Raw genomic sequence first — 19,917 nt, forward strand, 5'->3', positions numbered from 1 at the left:
ATTCGGCCCTTTGAGCCAGCACCACCATTCAATTTGATCATGGCTGATCATCCAAAATCAGTACCCCGTTCCTGCTTTCTCCCCATATCCCTTGATTCAGTTAGCCCTAAGAGCTATATCTAACTCTCTTGAAAACATCCAGTGGCAGAGAATTCCACAGATTCACAACTCTATGGCTGAAATAGTTTTTTCTCATCTCAGTACAAAAATGGCCTCCCCCTTATTCTTAAACTGTGACCCCTGGTTCTGGACTTCCAGAACATCGGGACCATTTTTCCTGCAACCCTTAAGAATTTTATATGTTTCTATAAGATCCCCTCTCATCCTTCTAAATTCCAGTGAATATAAGCCCAGTCAATCCATTCTTTCATCATATGTCAGCCCCTTCATCCTGGGAATTAACCTGGTGCACCTATGCTGCACTTCCTCAATAGCAAGAATGTCTTTCCTCAAATTCGGAGACCAAACTGCACATAATACTCCAGGTGTGGTCTCACCAGGACCCTGTACAATTACAGTAGGACCTTCTTAGTCCTATACTCAAATCCACTCGCTATGAAGGCCAACATGCCATTAGCTTTCTTCACTGCCTGCTGTACCTGCTGGTTTACTTTCAGTTACTGATGTACAAGGACACCCAAGTCTCATTGCACCTCCCCTTTTCCTATTCTGACATCATTCAAATAATAATCTGCCTTCTTGTTCTTGCCATCAAACTGAATAACCTCACATTTATCCACATTATACTGCATCTGCCATGCACCTGCCCACTCACCCAAACTATCCAAGTCACTCTGCAGCCTCATAGCATCCTCCTTGCAGCTCATGCTGCCACCCAGCTTTGTGTCATCCGCAAACTTGGAGATGTTACATTTAATTATTTTGTCTAAATCGTTAATATTTATTACAGATAACTGGGTCCCAGCACTGAGCCTTGCGGCACCCGACTAGACACTGCCTGCCATTCTGAAAAGGACCCGTTAATTCCTACTTCATGGATTGATGCTGGGCCCATTGCTGTTTATGGTTTACATCAACAATTTGGATGAGAAGCAAAGCTTGATTAAGTTTGCTAATGACATTAATATCGGTGGTATCGTAGATCACAATGGTGGTCATTAAAAATAGGGAGACATTGGGTAGGCTACGACTTAATATGGACCAAACGAAGGACAGTAGAACCAGTTTCCACTACCACAGTGGGTTGGATTTCAAACACCACGAAGGGAGTACACTAAAGTTTACAATAACAATTGCGAATGAAACTAAGTGAGGGCAATACTGTCGAGGGCAATACTGTCGTGGCACATTTAAACCCACGTGAGAAGGATGTTACTGTTAACTGCATTAAAAGCTGCAAAATAACTAGAGAAGGCGAGATGGCTCCATTAACTGGTCCATTTTAGTGTTGAAATCAAATACGATGGGTGAAACACAAGAGGAAACACTGGAGGAATGGAAATAGAATCAGATTATGGCAAGGATCTTGCATATTGTAGGAATGAAAGAAGGGGGGAATTAAAAGTTGTTTTTTTGAGAAGCTGAGTGATAATAGTGGACCAGAAGGAAAGAGAGGGAGGCAATACGAGATGAGAGGAAATCAGTTACAGTGTCATATTATGTGAGAGTTTGGTGATCAGGTGTTTGGGAATACAATCAAGGGAGCAATTATTAGGTTTGAAATATAAACAGAAAATGCTGACTCCCAACAATCTTCTACCTAAAACATAAACGATTTTTCTTTTCTAAAGATATTGTTAACATGATCTGTTTTTTTATATCAGAAATGTTCACCATGATTGTTCATCTTGGTCATTTATCTGTTAGGTTTGATTGATGTAGTTTGTTTGGTTGAGAGCTACTGGCTCTATAAACATTTTCTGTTTATAGACCTACCTCTCTTTTTCCTCTGCTTGCAACAACACAAAGAAATCTAGAGATATTATGCTGCTAAGTCCCAGGAATTAGATCTCATAATACTAGTTTACAAATGCAGCTTAGTGTCCCATAACATATTAGTTAATAAAGTTGCATTATTTCATCGTTGGAGCCAGCCATTGGCACTTAGCAGTCAGCTGTTTTTGATGCTGGTAAGAGGGGAAATATATTTTTTAATATTCAGGTTAATAGGTTATATTAGGAGCTCAGGAAGAAGGAGCATAGCGGGGAAACTAAGCGAATGGCCATTTTACCAATAAAGAATGAATTTACACTGCTAGAAGTGATGATTACAGGGGTGGGGGAGGGAGGGACGAGGTTTAAAGATTTAGACATAGTAAAAAAAATTGTTCTCTTTGGCCTTCAGGATAATTCTGGAAAATTGCCACTTGTTTGGATAAATGAGGCCTGGTTGAGCTTGATGTGATGAACTCAAACCTGGTCGTGTTAACCAATCTGACTTGCTGAGCTTCTTATAGGTGGGTCATACGATTGAATATTTTGATTATTTATTGTTAATACTTCAGAATATTTGCAACTTTACTTTAAAGAATGTCCCCTTTTGCTGAAGCTTTCAAGTCTGCTTTTGTTAGGGCACCAAAATTCTCCTAGCTTTTTTCTACTATTGAGATTTAAGAGGTGTCTTTGACTGTGAGAAATGTTATTTACTCAAAAATCCCTTTAAATATCTGTTTTCATTTAATTAATTTTTGATTTAGATTATGAAGTTTTGTCATTGGAGTAGGTACTTGGATTATTCATATGGTGCCAACATCTCTACATTAGCGAGACCAAGCGCAGGCTCGGAGATCGTTTCGCTGTACACCTCCGCTCAGTCCGTCTTAACCTACCTAAACTCCCGGTGGCTCAGCACTTCAACTCCCCCTCCCATTCCCAATCTGACCTTTCTGTCCTGAGCCTCCTCCATTGTCAGAATGAGGCCCAGCACAAATTGGAGGACTTCATATTTTGCTTGGATAGTTTACACCCCAGCGGTATGAACATTGACTTCTCTAACTTCAGATAGTCGCTGCTTTCCCTCTCTATCCCCTCCCCTTCCCAGTTCTCCCACTAGTCTTCCTGTCTCCGACTATATTCTATCTTTGTCCTGCCCACTCCCCTGACATCAATCTGAAGAAGGGTCTCGACCCGAAACGTCACTCATTCCTTCTCTCTCGAGATGCTGCCTGACCCGCTGAGTTACTCCAGCATTTTGTGTCTACCTTATTCATATAATGTATTATTTTATATGCCAGTTTTTAGATGAGGTTGGGCATTTATTTATATTATGGTAATTTATATGATATAATGTAGAAGATTGTTTTACTCTGTATTAATACATCATTTATGCAGAGTTTACAGTGAAGAATATAACCTATTGGCCCAGGCTGACCTCTTCACTCTTTGTGTCACATGTGAGATTTCTCGCTCATCTAGTTCAATTTTCCTTTCAGTGCCACCTAACGCTCCTTCATTTTCCCAGTAAATGCAACAATGCTGACCACTTCTACCTCTCCACCTGATACTGCATCCCACACTTAAATGCCAACCTAGAATGCGTACTTATGTATTTTGGGCATGAATGTACAATGTTCTGGCTCAAAAAAGGCAAGTATGTTACCACTGGGGCAAGGCGGTTGCCTGAAATAGAAAAGCATGCTTGGAAAAAATTTATGACCGAAGAATGACAACGTGAATGCAGAGATTTGGGAAAACAATTCTCTTTAAAAGGATAAGGAATTTCTTGAACTCTGTCTAGATAAATGGAATTACTTTGTCAATTTGAACATTGAGTTGGGGTTAGATCCAGGAGAATTACTTTAAAAATATTTGCTGGTAAGTTGCATTAATGGTGAATAAATGTGGATATATTAATTTATTTCAATCTAACCTTTTTAATCACAAAGCATAGTGGTATTTAAAATTCAGGTGATGTTTCAGTTTTAATGTAAAATTTTGTAAACCATATAACCATATAACCATATAACAACTACAGCATGGAAACAGGCCTGTCCGGCCCTACCAGTCCACGCCGACCATTCTCCCTGACCTAGTCTCATCTACCTGCACTCAGACCATAACCCTCCAATCCCCTCCTATCCATATACCTATCCAATTTACTCTTAAATAATAAAATCGAGCCAGCCTCCACCACTTCCACCGGAAGCCCATTCCATGCAGCCACCACCCTCTGAGTAAAGAAGTTCCCCCTCATGTTACCCCTAAACCTTTGTCCCTCAATTCTGAAGCTATGTCCCCTTGTTGGAATCTTCCCCACTCTCAAAGGGAAAAGCCTACCCACGTCAACTCTGTCCGTCCCTCTCAAAATTTTAAAAACCTCTATCAACCTTCTACGCTCCAAAGAATAAAGACCCAACCTGTTCAACCTCTCTCTGTAGCCTAAGTGCTGAAACCCAGGCAACATTCTAGTAAATCTCCTCTGTACCCTCTCCATTTTGTCGACATCCTTCCTATAATTTGGCGACCAGAACTGCACACCATACTCGGTGGGTCAAAGGCCCTGTTTCCATGCTGTCTCTTTCAATTGATTAAACCCCTTTCATTCTCCCCTAGATTCTACCCCGCACACTAGGGACTTGAAAGACTGGAGCGACTAGGCTTGTATACACTGGAATTTAGAAACATTCCAGAGGAATATGTTAAGATTTATTAGGAATGCACCAATTTAGCATTTTCAATATTCATATTTCTGCATTATAATTAATGGTCTTATACTTAATACTCCTCTCATATGAGTATGGAATATAGCATGTGCACTTAAGTTTAGTTGGTTGCTTTTACATGTCTGTATGGACATTTCACTACTCATTAGTTATTGGGCATGAGTACCAATTATTTTGAAGCGGTTGATCAGCTTTTTCAGGTTTTCTAGAGTGCATTAAGTCATTGACCAATGTACAAATTAAGCAGTTGCATAATTCCCTGCAGCTTCAAGAAAATAGTGAAACGTGAAGCAGACATCTACAGGCCAGTTAGCTTCACATATGTCATATGGAAAATGCTGGAATCCAAGAAAATAATAGCAGGGCATTTCAGAGATTATAATATAATCAAGAAGATTCAACGTGGTGTGCTGCTCTATCAGAGGAGATGTTAAACAAGGACCTCCGTGCTCTCTTAGGTGGGCATTAAAGTTTCCATGGCATTATTTCATTGAAGAATTGGTAAATTCTCCTGGTATCTAGTTAACATTTATCTCTTGAGCAACTTCTGAAACAGATATTCATTATTTTATTTAATGTTTGATTTGGATGAATCATCTGTTCTGTTTTGCTACATTACAACTGTACCTAAACATCTAAAACCACTTTTGGACTTGACAGCATACTTTTCAAAGTGGGTAAGCTGGTACTCTCTTTTTCCTTTGTTCGGGATAACGCTCTTCTTGGTGTTCTCCTTCCCCAATTCCTTTCATTAAGGACTTCCATCTTATTTCTTAAATAAACATTGACACCAGCCTTTTTTTCCTCATCTCCAGTTGTAGTTCAGATCATACTTCTCCCTTGCCCTCAAAATACGGACACTCCTTCATTAACAACCGTTTATCTTTATTTTCATCAATTCCCTCCTTTCTCCTTCCTATTTTACTTCTACCTTCTCTACTTCCCCTGTTTTTACCTTGCGGCCTTTCTCCCATGCTCCTTTGCACCTATATTTATTCTCCCCTTTCTTGCCTCATCTGCAGCTGAGCATAAATGGAACATGCATTTAAATATACCTGTAAGGTAAAGGCAAATGGTGAAAGCTTGATTAAACTAGTACCATAGAATGCAGTGAAAAACCATTGACTCCATAGCAAACTTCTAAAGAACAATTTCTAAGGTGGAGATGTGGAAGAGGCTAATAAATGTTTGCTGAATCTTTGAATTTTCTGGAAAAACAATGAACGACTCAAATGTCTAGACTATCCCCAGATGCCATTCAAAATGTTAATGTTCAGACAGTTCCCATCATCATATTTTCAGGCAACGATAACATGAGAACTATTACCCCCAAAACACGTCTGTGTAATAATTATTGATCTTCCAACTGAATGACATGTCCTTAATCATAATGGACTGTTAACTCATTATTTACAATGGTTCTATTATCTATTGGTTCAATCCATGGAGGAGGTGGGGGATGCGGGGAGATGAATGAAATTGCATAAGCAGAGGGACCCAGTATATTTCTCAATAGTAAATCTGTAATCTATTGAAATTGTGTCAAGGCAAATGTATGGCTAATTGAATATACAAGATAGACAAAGAAAAGGTAATTTAAAATGAATTATTGCATACTCAATGAAGGAGATGGTCTGGATACGACATGCAGCATTGGCAGGTGGGGTGGTGGGGTTGGTGTAGATGGATAATCCATACCTTGGTTGGAAATAAAAGAGAACAGTTAGGAAATAAAAGTTGATATATAGCCACAAAAAATGAATGGCTATGTGGTCTCAAGATGACCTAGTCAATTGAGATGTGCATTATTATGCATATTTTGAGTATTAGACAATAGACAATAGGTGCAGGAGTAGGCCATTCAGCCCTTCGAGCCAGCACCGCCATTCAATGCGATCATGGCTGATCACTCTCAATCAGTACCCCGTTCCTGCCTTCTCTCCATACCCCCTCACTCCGCTATCTTTAAGAGCTCTATCCAGCTCTCTCTTGAAAGCATCCAACGAACTGGCCTCCACTGCCTTCTGAGGCAGAGAATTCCACACCTTCACCACTCTCTGACTGAAAAAGTTCTTCCTCATCTCCGTTCTAAATGGCCTACCCCTTATTCTTAAACTGTGGCCCCTTGTTCTGGACTCCCCCAACATTGGGAACATGTTTCCTGCCTCTAATGTGTCCAATCCCCTAATTATCTTATATGTTTCAATAAGATCCCCCCTCATCCTTCTAAATTCCAGTGTATACAAGCCTAATTGCTCCAGCCTTTCAACATACGACAGTCCCGCCATTCCGGGAATTAACCTAGTGAACCTACGCTGCACGCCTTCAATTGTGTTTGCCTTGCTGTGCATTTGGTGAACATCACCAGATTGTTGATGAATTCACCACCAAGGTGGCTGGTCATGGTATTAGTCTCTTAATTTAGAGAGAGGGTATTGGATGTTGTAGCTTTGGCCATTTTGTTGTTATTGTAAGATGGTGTGTGGCATTGCTAATATCTGGAGTGTAACGGAAGGAAGGTGTTGATAATATGTGATATTTTGATAGACACAAAATGCTGGAGTAACAGTGGGACAGGCAGTATCTTTAGATAGAAGGATTGGGTGATGTTTTGGGTTGATGCTTGTTTTATCAAAGTACTGAGATAGAATAATGCTATTCTTTCTTAAAAGTACAAAACGAAGGAGATATTTAACAGGCCAAACTGCCCTTCACCACAGTACACAGTAACTGCAGTTTGCATTTACAAAACATAACCTGCAATATCTAAACTACATTAATCCACAACTTCTCCCGTCCACACTGTCTCTGCCAGCAAGAGAGACAAAGGCTTTTGAACCACTGGAACACCTACATGTACAGGTTCTCCTCCAAGTCATACATTCTCCTGAGTTGGAAGCATTTTAACACACCAGCATTAATACTGCATATAAATCCTGGAATTCTTTCCTCAAAAGCTTTGTGGGAGTACCATCTTAAGAAGAAGATGGACACTACCAACTTTACAAGGGTAACGTCCAGCTGACTTGAGGACGTTCAGATACCCAAAAATGAATAAATTAAGAAAAATAGTATGTTGGTGCCTGTTTATTTCATGTTGCAGATAATGAATTCATGATTGCATTTGTCTTGCAGCAACGTTCGTTTACGGTGTTTTACGGTAGTGTGTCTGCTTGGATACTGCATTTTGATGTATTCCTGTCTGATCGTTTGTCGTATTTTGTGAAAATGACAGTGGAGTCTATGAAGACAGGTTATCTATCTAATTGATCAGCTATGTATTGTGTGATTGCAAGATTTATTTTGTGAATTGCTGTGACTGGGAAGTTGATATTGACTTCATATTTATAAACTAAACTATATGACTAAGGTGCCTTCTTGACTCACTCATTTTTGGAGAGTTGGAGTGGATCGTTGCACACTCGATGTTTTATGGTAATTTGTCTTTTTTTTCCTCTGTGTGCCACGGTGCATTCGCTATACATTTGGTATTTTGTGATATGTATACTTTCTGGTGTATTTCGGTCTGCATTATTGGGCATATTTTGTGTATTGCGGCTGACTCGCTGTATATTTGGTGTATTGCGATAGGCTTGCCAGATTCTTGGTGTTTTGCGGGAGGGCTACTATATATTCTGTGTATTCCGGTAGGATTGCTGTACACAGTATTTGGTGTGTTGCGGTTAAATTGCTGTACATTTGGATATTGCGGTAGAATTGCTGAATATTTGGGTTTTGCGGTATATTTGTATGTTGCTATTGGGTTGCTATATTTTTGTGTGCGGCGCCCTTGGTTTGCTCGATAGTTGGTGTATTGCGGTAGGATGGCTATATATTCGGTTTATTGCGGTAGGCGGTATGTTGAGATCATAAAGCGGTGAGTATGTTGTGCAAATTACGGCGCGGGGCCGGCGCCGGGTAGTTTGGCTATATATTCGGTGTATTGCGGTAGGCGGTATATTTAGATAATAAAGAGGTGAGTATATTGTGCATATTACGGCGCAGGGACTGTGCCTGGTGGTATTACGGTAGGTTGGCGCTTGTCTGGCGGGTGGACGGGAAAGGCTGTTACTCTGAGCTCGGCAGCGGCGTCGCGATCACAAACAAACGATTTGAAAAGCAAGGAATTTGAGAAATCGGCGTTGGGAAGAGGGAGGCTAGTGGGGAGAGCTTGTGTATAAATGGGAACGATCGCAGAAATGTAATATGTTGGTAAGTGATAACTTGGTGAGGAGCTGAAAAATTCAATTAAAAAAAAAATTAAAGCTGTTCCCCCCCCCCCCCAAATATCGTCGTTCAGCAATAAGTGATGTGGGTTGGAAATGGATGAAGACTGGAATTTGCTAATGCTTGAAATGAATAGGTCCACGTGGTAGCTGGATAGAATGAACCCATTTAAACGTGAGCTAACCGTCATGTTGTGTTCTCTGGAAATAACAGCTCTTTCCACCGAGGTTTTAGCTCCCCCTGTGTCGAGACCCTGCAGTCTTATTCTTGTGAGGGCCTATCGATTAAATCTCCAGAGCTGGAGATGTGTTTTGTTGCGAGGAGTTGAGTTCGTTATTTGTTTGAACGATCCTTACTGATGTGATGGATGCCGGCTAATATTCAATTAGCTATTTTGAAAAAAATAAACAATTTACTGTTTCAGTTTTGACTGTGTTGGTGCTTCATTTTGTATTGCCTCCCCGTGGTAATTCAGTTTTGTGTAGAAAATTGCAAAGGAAAGGACGTTACCATTTTTAGACTAGGGTCAGGAAGATCGGCCAAAAATGTATCGGGATTCTGCTTGAGGCATTTTTGAGATAATTAAAAGTCTGCAAAAGTCAGTGAAGAAAGTACTTTTTGTTGTATCAGTAACTTTCTATATTTGCACATGGTATAATGCAAGAATGGCATGTCTGCCGTCTTAGTTTCTCACAAAAGTGAACATCTGATCGTTCACTGATTTAACTGGGGCTGAGATTAAGTTTTTTGGCAAGTCTTGTGCTTGCCAAGATTTTGTTCTTCACATGGGTGACCTTGGATTATCATTGTGCAGCATCCGCAAACATTCTCAAAGTCTTGCATTGGTATGACATGCATGCGATGTATAGCTCGTTTTGTAGATGCTTGTTGTTTTCTTTTTTACTTGTCATTTCGAGTGATCCCAGACATTTTTTCTATCTTTTCTCTTACAGGGAATGTTAGCTCCGTACTGAATGATGGGGGTAAACTTGAGGTGAATTTATTTTTAATATAATTAACAGTACACCAATTAAACCCGTGGCTCAGGTGATAAGTTCATGTGGTCTGCTTTCATGCATAGTTAACAGAACTTTTCAGTTTCTGAATATTGGCATTGCAAGTGATCTTTTGCAATATAAAAAGGGTGAGCGTTCTCTATTGCATTTGCTCTGAAAGCTGCATTTTTCTCTTTCTCCCTTTCCTATTTGCCTCCTCAAACTTCACCACAAGACTTGTGCTTTGTTTTCATGACCCTTATGCAACTGAATTGTTGTCCACCAGCTTTCTTCATGGTCCAAAATCGGTTGTTAATTTAAATGCATCTCCTCCAGAATATTGCCTATCCATGCCAGGAAATTGTCCTCTCCTCCATGACATCTGCTATTGTCATCCCTCTCTTCAAAACAAAAAACAGCATCTTATCTTTTTGATACTTCCACTGATTCTAAATTGTCAGCTTATATTCCCATTTTCTATTGCTGAATATTGAGAATTCAAGCATTGTCAAGTTTATTTGAGAAATTCCATTCACAAGTCATTTGCTTCAGGTTTTTTGCGACAATTTGCTATGGCTGAATCATTCTATTTGCAAACTTGTCTTATTTAAATTCTGAGCTGCTGAATACATTAAGCGTAGACAATTTTCTTTAATCCATGTAATATTGCCAAATTCTGACTAAGCCTTTGCTCAAAACATCATATTTGTCTGGGCTTGACTGTTTCAATGCACTCCCGTTCAGCCTCCCTTGGTATCCTCAATAAATCTGTTGTTCAGAACTCTGCATCCATTTTGTTTCGCTCAGCAAGTCCCATTAATCCATCACATCCATGCTGGATGACCAGTACTGGGCACTGAGTAAGCAATGCCTCCGTTTTAAAGTTATCATCCTTGTTTTCAAATTCCTCCATGACCTCACTCTGGCTATCTCTACAGTTTGCTCCATTCTCAAACCCTCCCAAATATTAACATTGGCATTTTGAACAACTGGATTTTGTATGCTCTATTGTTACTGCCTATTGCTTCAGCTGCTAAAATTCTAAGCTCACGATATTGTTATGCTGGAATGAGTGCAGAGATTTACGAGGATGTTTTCAGGACTTGAGGGCCTGAGCTATAGCGGAAGGTTGGGCTGGCTAGGACTTTATTCCTTGGAGTGCAGAAGGATGAGAAATATAAGATCATGGGGGGAGTAGACAGGGTAAATGCAGTCTTTTACCCAGACTTGGGGAATCAAGAAACAGGGGACATCGATTTCAGCTGAGAGGGGAAAGATTTAATAGGAACCTGAAGGTTAACTTTTTTTCACACAGAGTGTGGTGGGTATATGGAATGAGCTGTCAGAGGTGGTAGTTGAGGCAGGTACTATAACAACATTTAAAAGGCATTTAGACAGGTACATGCATAGGAAAGGTTTAGAGGAATAAGGGCCAAACGAAGGGAGATGGGACAAGTGTCTGAGGTTGTTTTGTTGCACGTTGGTAGGCATGGGCAAGTTGGGCCAACTGGCCTGTTTCCGTTCTCTATCCATACACCCCTTGGTCTCTATTGAATATCTAAATTTATTGTAATGCAGCAGGGTGCAATAAAATTCATTGTTCACATGAAGCTTATCGAGTAAACTGTATACATACATTACTGATAAATCTAGCAAAGAGTGCAAAACATCAGAATGGTGCAAAGATTGCAATGCCATCAGAAGTAATGTAAAAATATATTCAAGTGCAATAGTGGAATAACCTGATGAGGTAGAGTTGAGAGTAACAATATGTGCCAGCATATGTTGCAGAAGGGTGTGTCAAAGAGATGATTGTTTCTTAAGTTTGACAGCAGTGGGGAAGAAGCTGTTCTTGATTTTGGGCATCTGAGCTTTCGAGCTCCTGCATCTTCGAAGGTAGAAGAGAGAAAAGGGAACAGCCAAGGTTTGCATCCTTGATGATACTTCCAGTCTTCCTGATGCAATGCACTGTGAAGATGGACTGGTTAAGAGGAAGTGATAAGTCTTTGGTGGACTGGGGTGTGTTTGCCACTCTCTGTAGGATTGGGTGGTTAAGAACGGAGGAGTTGCCATATCAGACTGAGATACATTCTAACAGCATACTTTCAATAGTGCTTCTGTAAAAGTTTGAGTGAATCTTTGGGCATGCCAAATCTTAGACACCAGTTTCTATTAAACATTTTTTGGAGTTACATAAGGGAGGGCAAAATGATTTTGTTTATTTATTTGGGAAGCATTCAACAGCTGGGTTCCAATTTTAAATAAGTATCAGGATCACTATAATTAATGCTATTGCTAAAATCTTTACGAGCATTAGACCTAAACATTCAAGGTCAAAGATTATTCATGAGTAAAAAGTAAAAACTTTAGAATAGTTGTTGGAACAATGTTGTTTACCACTTTGTTTGGGGCATTGAGTAAACATGTGTGTTTCCAAGAAGATGGGGACTATGAATGATAGTGAAGAAAATGGCAAGGCATAGATATAGCCATGGGTACTTCCCTTTGGGCAATGGAATTGCATTATCAAAGTCAGGACTGATCGTGTCTCTAGCAGGCCCGATGACAATAGGTTGAATGAAGCTGGGAGCAATTGGCAATTCCCACTGCAACTGCTGCCAATCAATTTTCCTCAGGCAAGTAGGTGCAGGACTTGTGTGGTCACCACAAGTCTGAGAAAAGTGTCAGACACTGCCTCATTTATCTCTCCATGTGGAGTCCAATGACAGGGCCTGGTCATGTTGGGCATACCCCAAAGTAATGTTGGGGAATCTACCTCTAGCAGTTAGATATACCAGTTATAACAAGCAGAGCATCGAGATTTATGTCTCGTTGGGTACGATTCCCAAACTGGAGAGGAGAAAGTTTTTTTTTAAATTGTTTAAAAAAAAATTGAATTGATTTATTGTTTTAATTTTATTGCTTATTATTTTTTGCATATAAAACTTTGTTTTGCCTGCTAACCAGATAAATCATCCATAACCGATTGCAATCAAATCATACATGAGTACTACAGGAAGTGAAAAAAGAGAAAGGAAATAGTGTGGAACTTAGTGTTACAGGTGCAGAGAAAGTGCAGATGAAAAAAGCGTAAGATTGGGAAAAAAGGTAGATTGGGAAATCAGGAATACAGAGGGGAAGAAGTTATTCTTGAATCTGGTGATATGTGCTTTCAAGTTTTTGTATCTTCAGCCCAATGGGAGAGGGGAAAATAAGGATTGATCATGGTCTAAGTGGTCCATGATTGTGTTGGCTATTTTTTGGAATTAATAAGAAACATTACTGTGGAGTATTCCACAATCCACCTTTTGCATAATCTGAATGCAGCAGCAGGTACATAGTACATTTCCCAAAAAACAGCAGCATGTCTCTTGCAATTTCTTTTAGAGATGTATTGGAGCAGTCTTATAATCTGATCTTTTTTACCTCCAATTTGGGGGAAATAGTTTGCAGATTGGTTGGGCACCTGATTTTTTTTTCATCTTGCTGCTTGGAATTGTGACTGTAGAACTAAACAAACTGGTTTCTAGTGTTTGGTTATTTTCTGTGCTTTCCACAGTGGAGAACATTTACAGTACAAGTATTTAGATCAGAGTTAAAGAAAACGTACATGACTTCAGGTGAATTATAAGGGTGATCAAGGATATGGTGGCTGACTGACAGACTGTTCAAGGTCATTAATAGCAACTAATGTGGCATTCATTTTGATGGATAGAATAGGGGAAAGTGAGAGTTAATAGGTTTAATTTTTAGTTGAGAAATTTTGATATGTTTTACATGGCTCAAATCTGAGCGTGAAACAATAACAGCTGAATCTAATGAGGTGATGGCGATATTTATAGCCACAACATTGAAGTCAGGAGATTTGCAGGAAAGAAAGTGGTCATTAAGAACATTACAATAGATGGCCTTGTGCAGGATGGGAAGAGCCACAAATTTCGGATGAAATTTGGTATCAATTCACAGATAGATTGGGGGGAAAACGGAATATTGGATAAATTAACTGTTTGCAGAGAATCGGAACTTGTCAGTGATATGATTGAGGTTGTGATATGTGGGAGATATTCTCTGTGTTAAAAAATTATATTGGCATTGGTCTGGATGTGGAACATAACTCCTTGTTAAACAAGAGCACAGAGTAAGCACCTACAAGTACAGCTTCAATGAAAAGCATGAAGGGGAAATTGAATCTGTTTTTGGCAGGAATTCAGATACGTGGCATACAGAACTAAAACTTGTGAAAGTTGTTGTCAAGGGGAATTGTACAGATTAGGAATAGAGACCAGGAAATTAATATTGCTGCATTGCAGCAGTGACTTTTATAGGAAGGAGAGTGATAAATCCAGTGTACATAGAGATTCTATTTATTTTGTGGGGCGTTAGGATTGCTGGTGGGGCCATCATTATGGACCTTAACTGCTCTTGAGAAGTATGTGATAACAGCCGATTTGAATCACTGTGGTTTTTCTGGGATATGTTCTTCGAAACTGCTGTTGGGCAGGGAATTTTGGGTCTGGCGGGGATGAAGGACGGGCAATACATTCCCAAGTCAGAACGTTATGTGACTTGAATCCTGTGGGTGGTGATGTTTCTATGTGTTTGTTGCCCTTGTGCTTGGCGCTGGGGTATTGGAAGTGCAGTTGGAGTGACCTGGAGAAGAATTGTAGTCCATTTGTAGATAGTAAAGGCAGTTAACCACAGTATTGGTGATGGAGGGAATCAATGTTTTGGGTTGTGTGTGGGGTTACCCTCAAGATCATATTGGGACTTGAGGATAGTAATGCCATGGATGAAGTTAGTGGGATAACTGGAAATTGTTTAATTGTGGAAAAAGCTGCAGGGAGAAGTTTGCAACAAAATGAATTACGTAACTGAATACTTGGATAGAAACATCTCTTTATCTTCATTTAATGTTACACTATATATTTCTTTCACACCAATTATAAAAGGAAAAAATAAAATTTGAAAATTAAATTGTTTGAAAGTGACCATTCCAGCATTTGACCAGAAGTTCACGATGATCTGATAAGCGCCGAAGAATAATGTGTTACTGCTACAGTCTGTCAACTAAATTATTTTAATAATGTGCTACTGAATAAATATATCTAACATGTTGCCCCAAAAAAATGGGTTGATAAGCATGAGTCAACAACAGATTAACCACTGAATGGAATTATGCGCAAAGTCTTTATTTATATAAAGTCAGTTGTATTCTGACCTTTTAAGGGGTTATCACGCTCATCATCTCTATATGCAGCTGGAGAATGAAGAGTAAGATTGATAAAGTTATTTTTCATGTGACTGATGTTTACCTGATTTATCCCTTGCTTAGAAATTTGTCTAGAAATGCTGAGTGGATTTTCTCTGGTTTAGTTGATGTTTGGGAATTGCCATTTATGCTTCCAAATATTGAGACAGACTGCATTCAAAGTTACAACACTATCAGAGAAGAATTCACTTTTATTATTGAGATTTCTATTCACAGTTTTTGGAATTTGATACTTCCATTACTGCAGCTTATTTTTCTTCAAGCCATTTATGTCCAACAGATAAGTATGTACTTGTATTCCTGAGCTTTCTGATCAGCGGTAGCGCAGCGGTAGAGTTGCTGCTTTACAGCGAATGCAGCGCCGGAGACTCAGGTTCAATCCTGACTACGGGTGCTGCACTGTAAGGAGTTTGTACGTTCTCCCCGTGACCTGCGTGGGTTTTCTCCGAGATCTTCGGTTTCCTCCCACACTCCAAAGACGTACAGGTGTGTAGGTTAATTGGCTGGGTAAATGTAAAAATTGTCCCTAGTGGGTGTAGGATAGTGTTAATGTACGGGGATCACTGGGCGGCACGGACTTGGAGGGCCGAAAAGGCCTGTTTCCGGCTGTATATATATGATATGATATGATTACTGCAGTTTAATTTTCTTTATGCCCATTTATGTCGTGATCAATTTTAAAAGTGCTTGTCGGAGAGCAAAAGAGCAGGTTTTTTTCCCCCCATGACTGCATGGAAATGATTAAGCGTTTTTTTTTCTCTGTCTGGAGTTCTAACATCCCATAAGTTATCTAATTGAACATGCCTTATGCCATGTTTCAGTAGGTCTCCTGGAAGGGAATGTTTGAAGAATTTAATGTCTAGGAATATGGAGATTCCATTGCTCACTTCGTAACATTTGCAAACACTGTAGTATGGTTTAAAAATTACTGAGTTTATATTGTCATATCAGATTTTCTGTTACTCTTTGCTGACACTTGCATGGTTGGTCCATGAAATCATTTAGCGATTAAATACTCAAAATGAATGAAAATGAAAGAACGATTTTATAGGTTGTTCAACTTGTCTAACACCACCGTAACTTATTTTCTGGTTCCTAATAAATGGTGTTGACAGTTTTAATTAATTTATGTGTATTATATTTTGTATTCATATCTTATTAATATTGAACATAAAACCTGTCGCAACTTTGGAGTAAACTAGCTTTAAATTTCCGGACTCTGTATACATGGTTAGGCATGTATTGTGCAACTCTCAGTAAAAAAACAATTTTACAAATTTTGAATTTGTAATCGAATAAACCTGAATGTAGGATCCCATACTAAATACAACAGAACTGAAATTTAGTGAGAAAAAACTATGTTGCAATGTTATTCTATTTTAAGCTATCATCTGGAGCCTTGTTACCATACACTAATGAGCCTAGATTTTCATTCTATAACTCTAGCTGGGACTAAAGGGCCTGTCCCACTTAGGCGATTTTAAGGCGACTGCCGGCGACAAGGCTGTCGCCGACAGTTCGTCAGGGTGTCGCGCGCATGATCGTGAGGAGTCTTCAAAGAATCGTAGTTGATCTCGGCATGTCGTTGAGAAATCAACCGGTATGAAATTTCTTGGCGACAGCTGGCTTGTCGCCAGGTATCATTGCTTATTGCGGGCGCTGTCGCATGCTGTCCCCAGGTTTGCTAGGTTCTCTTAGATGCATTTAGAAGCATGTAATATTAAATTAAGTAAAGTCATTTGAAGATACCATAAAATACTTGTGTTTAACCAATTTATTTACCGTCAGGACATTTGACAGGTAGATTGGAGGCGACAGTTTGACGGTTAGGTAAGCGTGGGAATTTTCGAGATGTTTATGGCCATCAGCGATTACATTTAAAGTAGGCTCCCAACCCAGATATGCAACCCAGAAACCAGATATGCATCTCCCGTACATTTTCAAAGAATGCCCACACTCCGCACAAAAATCCATTTAACCACTTTTAAAATGAAATTTCTTAATACTGCTATTAGTAAATTGGAAGTCAATCCAGTTTATGCCTTGTTCCCGTGAAGCTTGGTTTTCAAGTAACCCGGGCAAGATGTTATGTTTCAAAACTCTCAAGTAATTACTGATTTGTCAGTGATTTCAGCGAAAATTAGGACGCCGGAGAAGCATTGACCGCGTGGGAATCTCGTGATGTTTCCGAAGACGCTGTAATCTCGACCTGACTCGGCATTGTCGTAGGGTAAAAAAAAAATTTGGCCATCTGCTACGACTTTGACAGTCACCGGCAGTCGCCTAGAAATCGCCTAAGTGGGACAGGCCCTTAAGTTGGATTCTCAAAATAATATATCCTTTGAAGAATAATATTTCTAACAACCTTTCTACATTTTTCAAATAAATTAAGGAAAATAGATTATTAAAAATAACATGGAAGATGCACTCTGCTGAAGAAGCAGTCCTTTACCCAGTAATTAGACATCTATAAACTAAAACTTTGTTTGTTTGTTCCTGAACTACAGCCAAAATGATACACGATAGCGCGACAATTTTAGGCCCACCTTAGTCACCGTCGTCCCTTTGGTGCTATGGAAGAAGTTTAATTGAAATTAGTGTTATATTTTTAGTTATTCACATTTTAAAGTTTAAATCTATCTCCTAGGGAGGATAAGGGGGGTTGCGGGGGATGGAGTGAGGGGAAGGGGGGGAGGGAGGATGGAGGGAGGGGAGGGAAGGGGGGGAGGAGAGGGAAGGGGGGAAGAGAGGATGCTGCACCAATGCAGGAGAGGTTTGGGCCCAACGGGTCCACTTGGTCTAGCCTATATACTAAAACTCTTTGTTTGTTCCTGAACTACAGGGAGGGGTGGGGGGAAGAAGGAGGGGAGGGGGGGGGCGGGGGGGAGGACGGGGTGCTGCACCAATGCAGGAAAGGTTTGGGCCCAACGGGTCCACTTGGTCTAGTCAGTGATAAAATTCATCATTGCCTTCTACAAACTGGTGCAGCCTTTACTTTAGTATGAAAAAGAGTATTTGAAGATCAGGACATCTGACTTGGTGTAAAACTCGCAGTGTATGGTTGGAGGAGATCCCTGCCCTCATCTCCTGTTACTGGAAAAATGCCACCAATGTTATCTTTAGAAAATCCTTCAGATTCAATTGAATTGTAAGTAAATCATTGCTGTTATCCTCTCCTAGCCCAACATTGCCAGCAGTGAGACTCTGATCACTCTCAGCCAGCCACATTGTTTGTATACTCAACAGAGCATTCCTGACACACACTTTATATTTGTTATAATGGGAAGACAGAGAAAAAGGATTTGCTCAAAGCTTCCTTGACGAGTAACATTCCCACTAACTCCTGGCAACCTTCAGTCCATAATTGATCACACTAGAGAACATTCAGGATAGTCTTGCCATCCTTCGGGCTGTCCATGAAGAGCACACTGTATATCTGCATAAGAAGCAGCAGAAGTATATTGCCTTACAAACTACGTACCCAGCTGCCCCATTAGTCACCACCTGTCTCATTTGTGAAAATGTGAAAATCTGTTGTTCCCACATGTGGTTGATGAGGTAACTTGGAACCCACAAAGTGGAGTGTCAGCAAGACTTACTCAGTCCTGTGGGACAGCCTAAGAAAACCTGCTCCCTTTGTAATTATATTCCCACAAGACCCGTTTTTGCAAATGTGAAAGAAAACATTCCTTCTAGATAACTGGTTACAGAATGCATTTTGATGTTTTACAAACCAGGTTTGTTCCAATCCATTCCAAATTTTAAAAAAAATGTTGATCAGCATTGGGATATTGGTGTGATGTTAACTCCATGGTTGCAGTTTAAAAGCGAAATGTTAGGTTGGCTTTTGAAATGGACCACAGAATGTTAAAAAAAAAATCTAGATCTTACAACAGTAATTTAGGGTTTAATCCAAAGGGAATTGGATTGTCACTTGTGTAGTAATTATCTTCTTAGAAATGCTGTGTCTCTCCTGTTCATTTTTTTTCCCCTGTGGGAATATTATTGTTTTCATCATTTCACACCGACTAGCTTGTAGAACAATGATAATTTATTGCAGAAGATCACAGTGATGGTTCCTGCAACAATACACATCTTAATTTAAATGTTTATTTCTGGACCAGAATTACTGCCCAAAATCATTGTTTCATGCCAATTGTTCCAATTATTTGCTAGAAAGTATGCTATGGAAAAAATCTTTTGAATACATTTATTACCAAACACGTTTAATATATATTTAATACTTTTAGTAGCTTTATCTTCCTAGTACAATATCTTCATCGGATTATTCCAAAAACAAGAAATGCTGGAAAGAACCAGCAAGTCAGATGTCAGAGAAAAAATATATTGATGTGCTAGGTTGAAGACCTTTCATCTGAATTGGGAGAGAGAGGAAATAAGTTAGTCTAGGTAGCAGAGAAGGTGAGAAGGGCATCAAGTTTGAAAGAATGTGGCCATTAAGGGACAGTTACAGTGCCCTCCATAATGTTTGGGACAAAGACCCATGGTTTATTTATTTGCCTCTGTTCTCCATAATTTGAGATTTGTAATAGAAAAAATCACATGTGGTTGAAGTGCACATTGTCAGATTTGAATACGGACCATTTTTACACATTTTGGTTTCACCGTGTAGAAATTACAGCAGTTTATACATGGTCGCCCCATTTCAGGGCACCAAAATGTTTGGGACACAGTAATGTCATGTAAATGAAAGTAGTCACGTTTAGTATTTTGTTGCATATCCTTTGCATGCAAAGACTGCTCGAAGTCTGCGATTCATGGACTTTACCAGTTGCTAGGTGTC

The 19,917-nt window shown here is 39.6% G+C and overlaps 1 protein-coding gene across 9 annotated transcripts in view; it reads left to right on the forward strand.

Moving 5' to 3' along the window:
* Window positions 1-7,828: 7,828 nt before the first annotated feature.
* Window positions 7,829-19,917, forward strand: part of LOC144604900 (protein PHTF2-like) — a 77,538-nt gene continuing 65,449 nt past the window's right edge. The window contains exons 1-2 of one of the 9 annotated variants that reach the window (XM_078419729.1): window positions 7,853-7,875; window positions 9,803-9,843. The gene's annotated coding sequence lies outside the window, so the exon portion shown is untranslated. Of the gene's footprint in view, window positions 7,876-7,949; window positions 8,058-8,246; window positions 8,270-8,489; window positions 8,835-9,446; window positions 9,695-9,802; window positions 9,844-19,917 lie in introns of those variants that run through there. The other 8 variants (XM_078419726.1, XM_078419728.1, XM_078419733.1 and 5 more) reach the window with 8 other exon arrangements.

This window comes from Rhinoraja longicauda, chromosome 23, assembly GCF_053455715.1.
Source record: "Rhinoraja longicauda isolate Sanriku21f chromosome 23, sRhiLon1.1, whole genome shotgun sequence".
Lineage (NCBI taxonomy): Eukaryota > Metazoa > Chordata > Chondrichthyes > Rajiformes > Arhynchobatidae > Rhinoraja > Rhinoraja longicauda.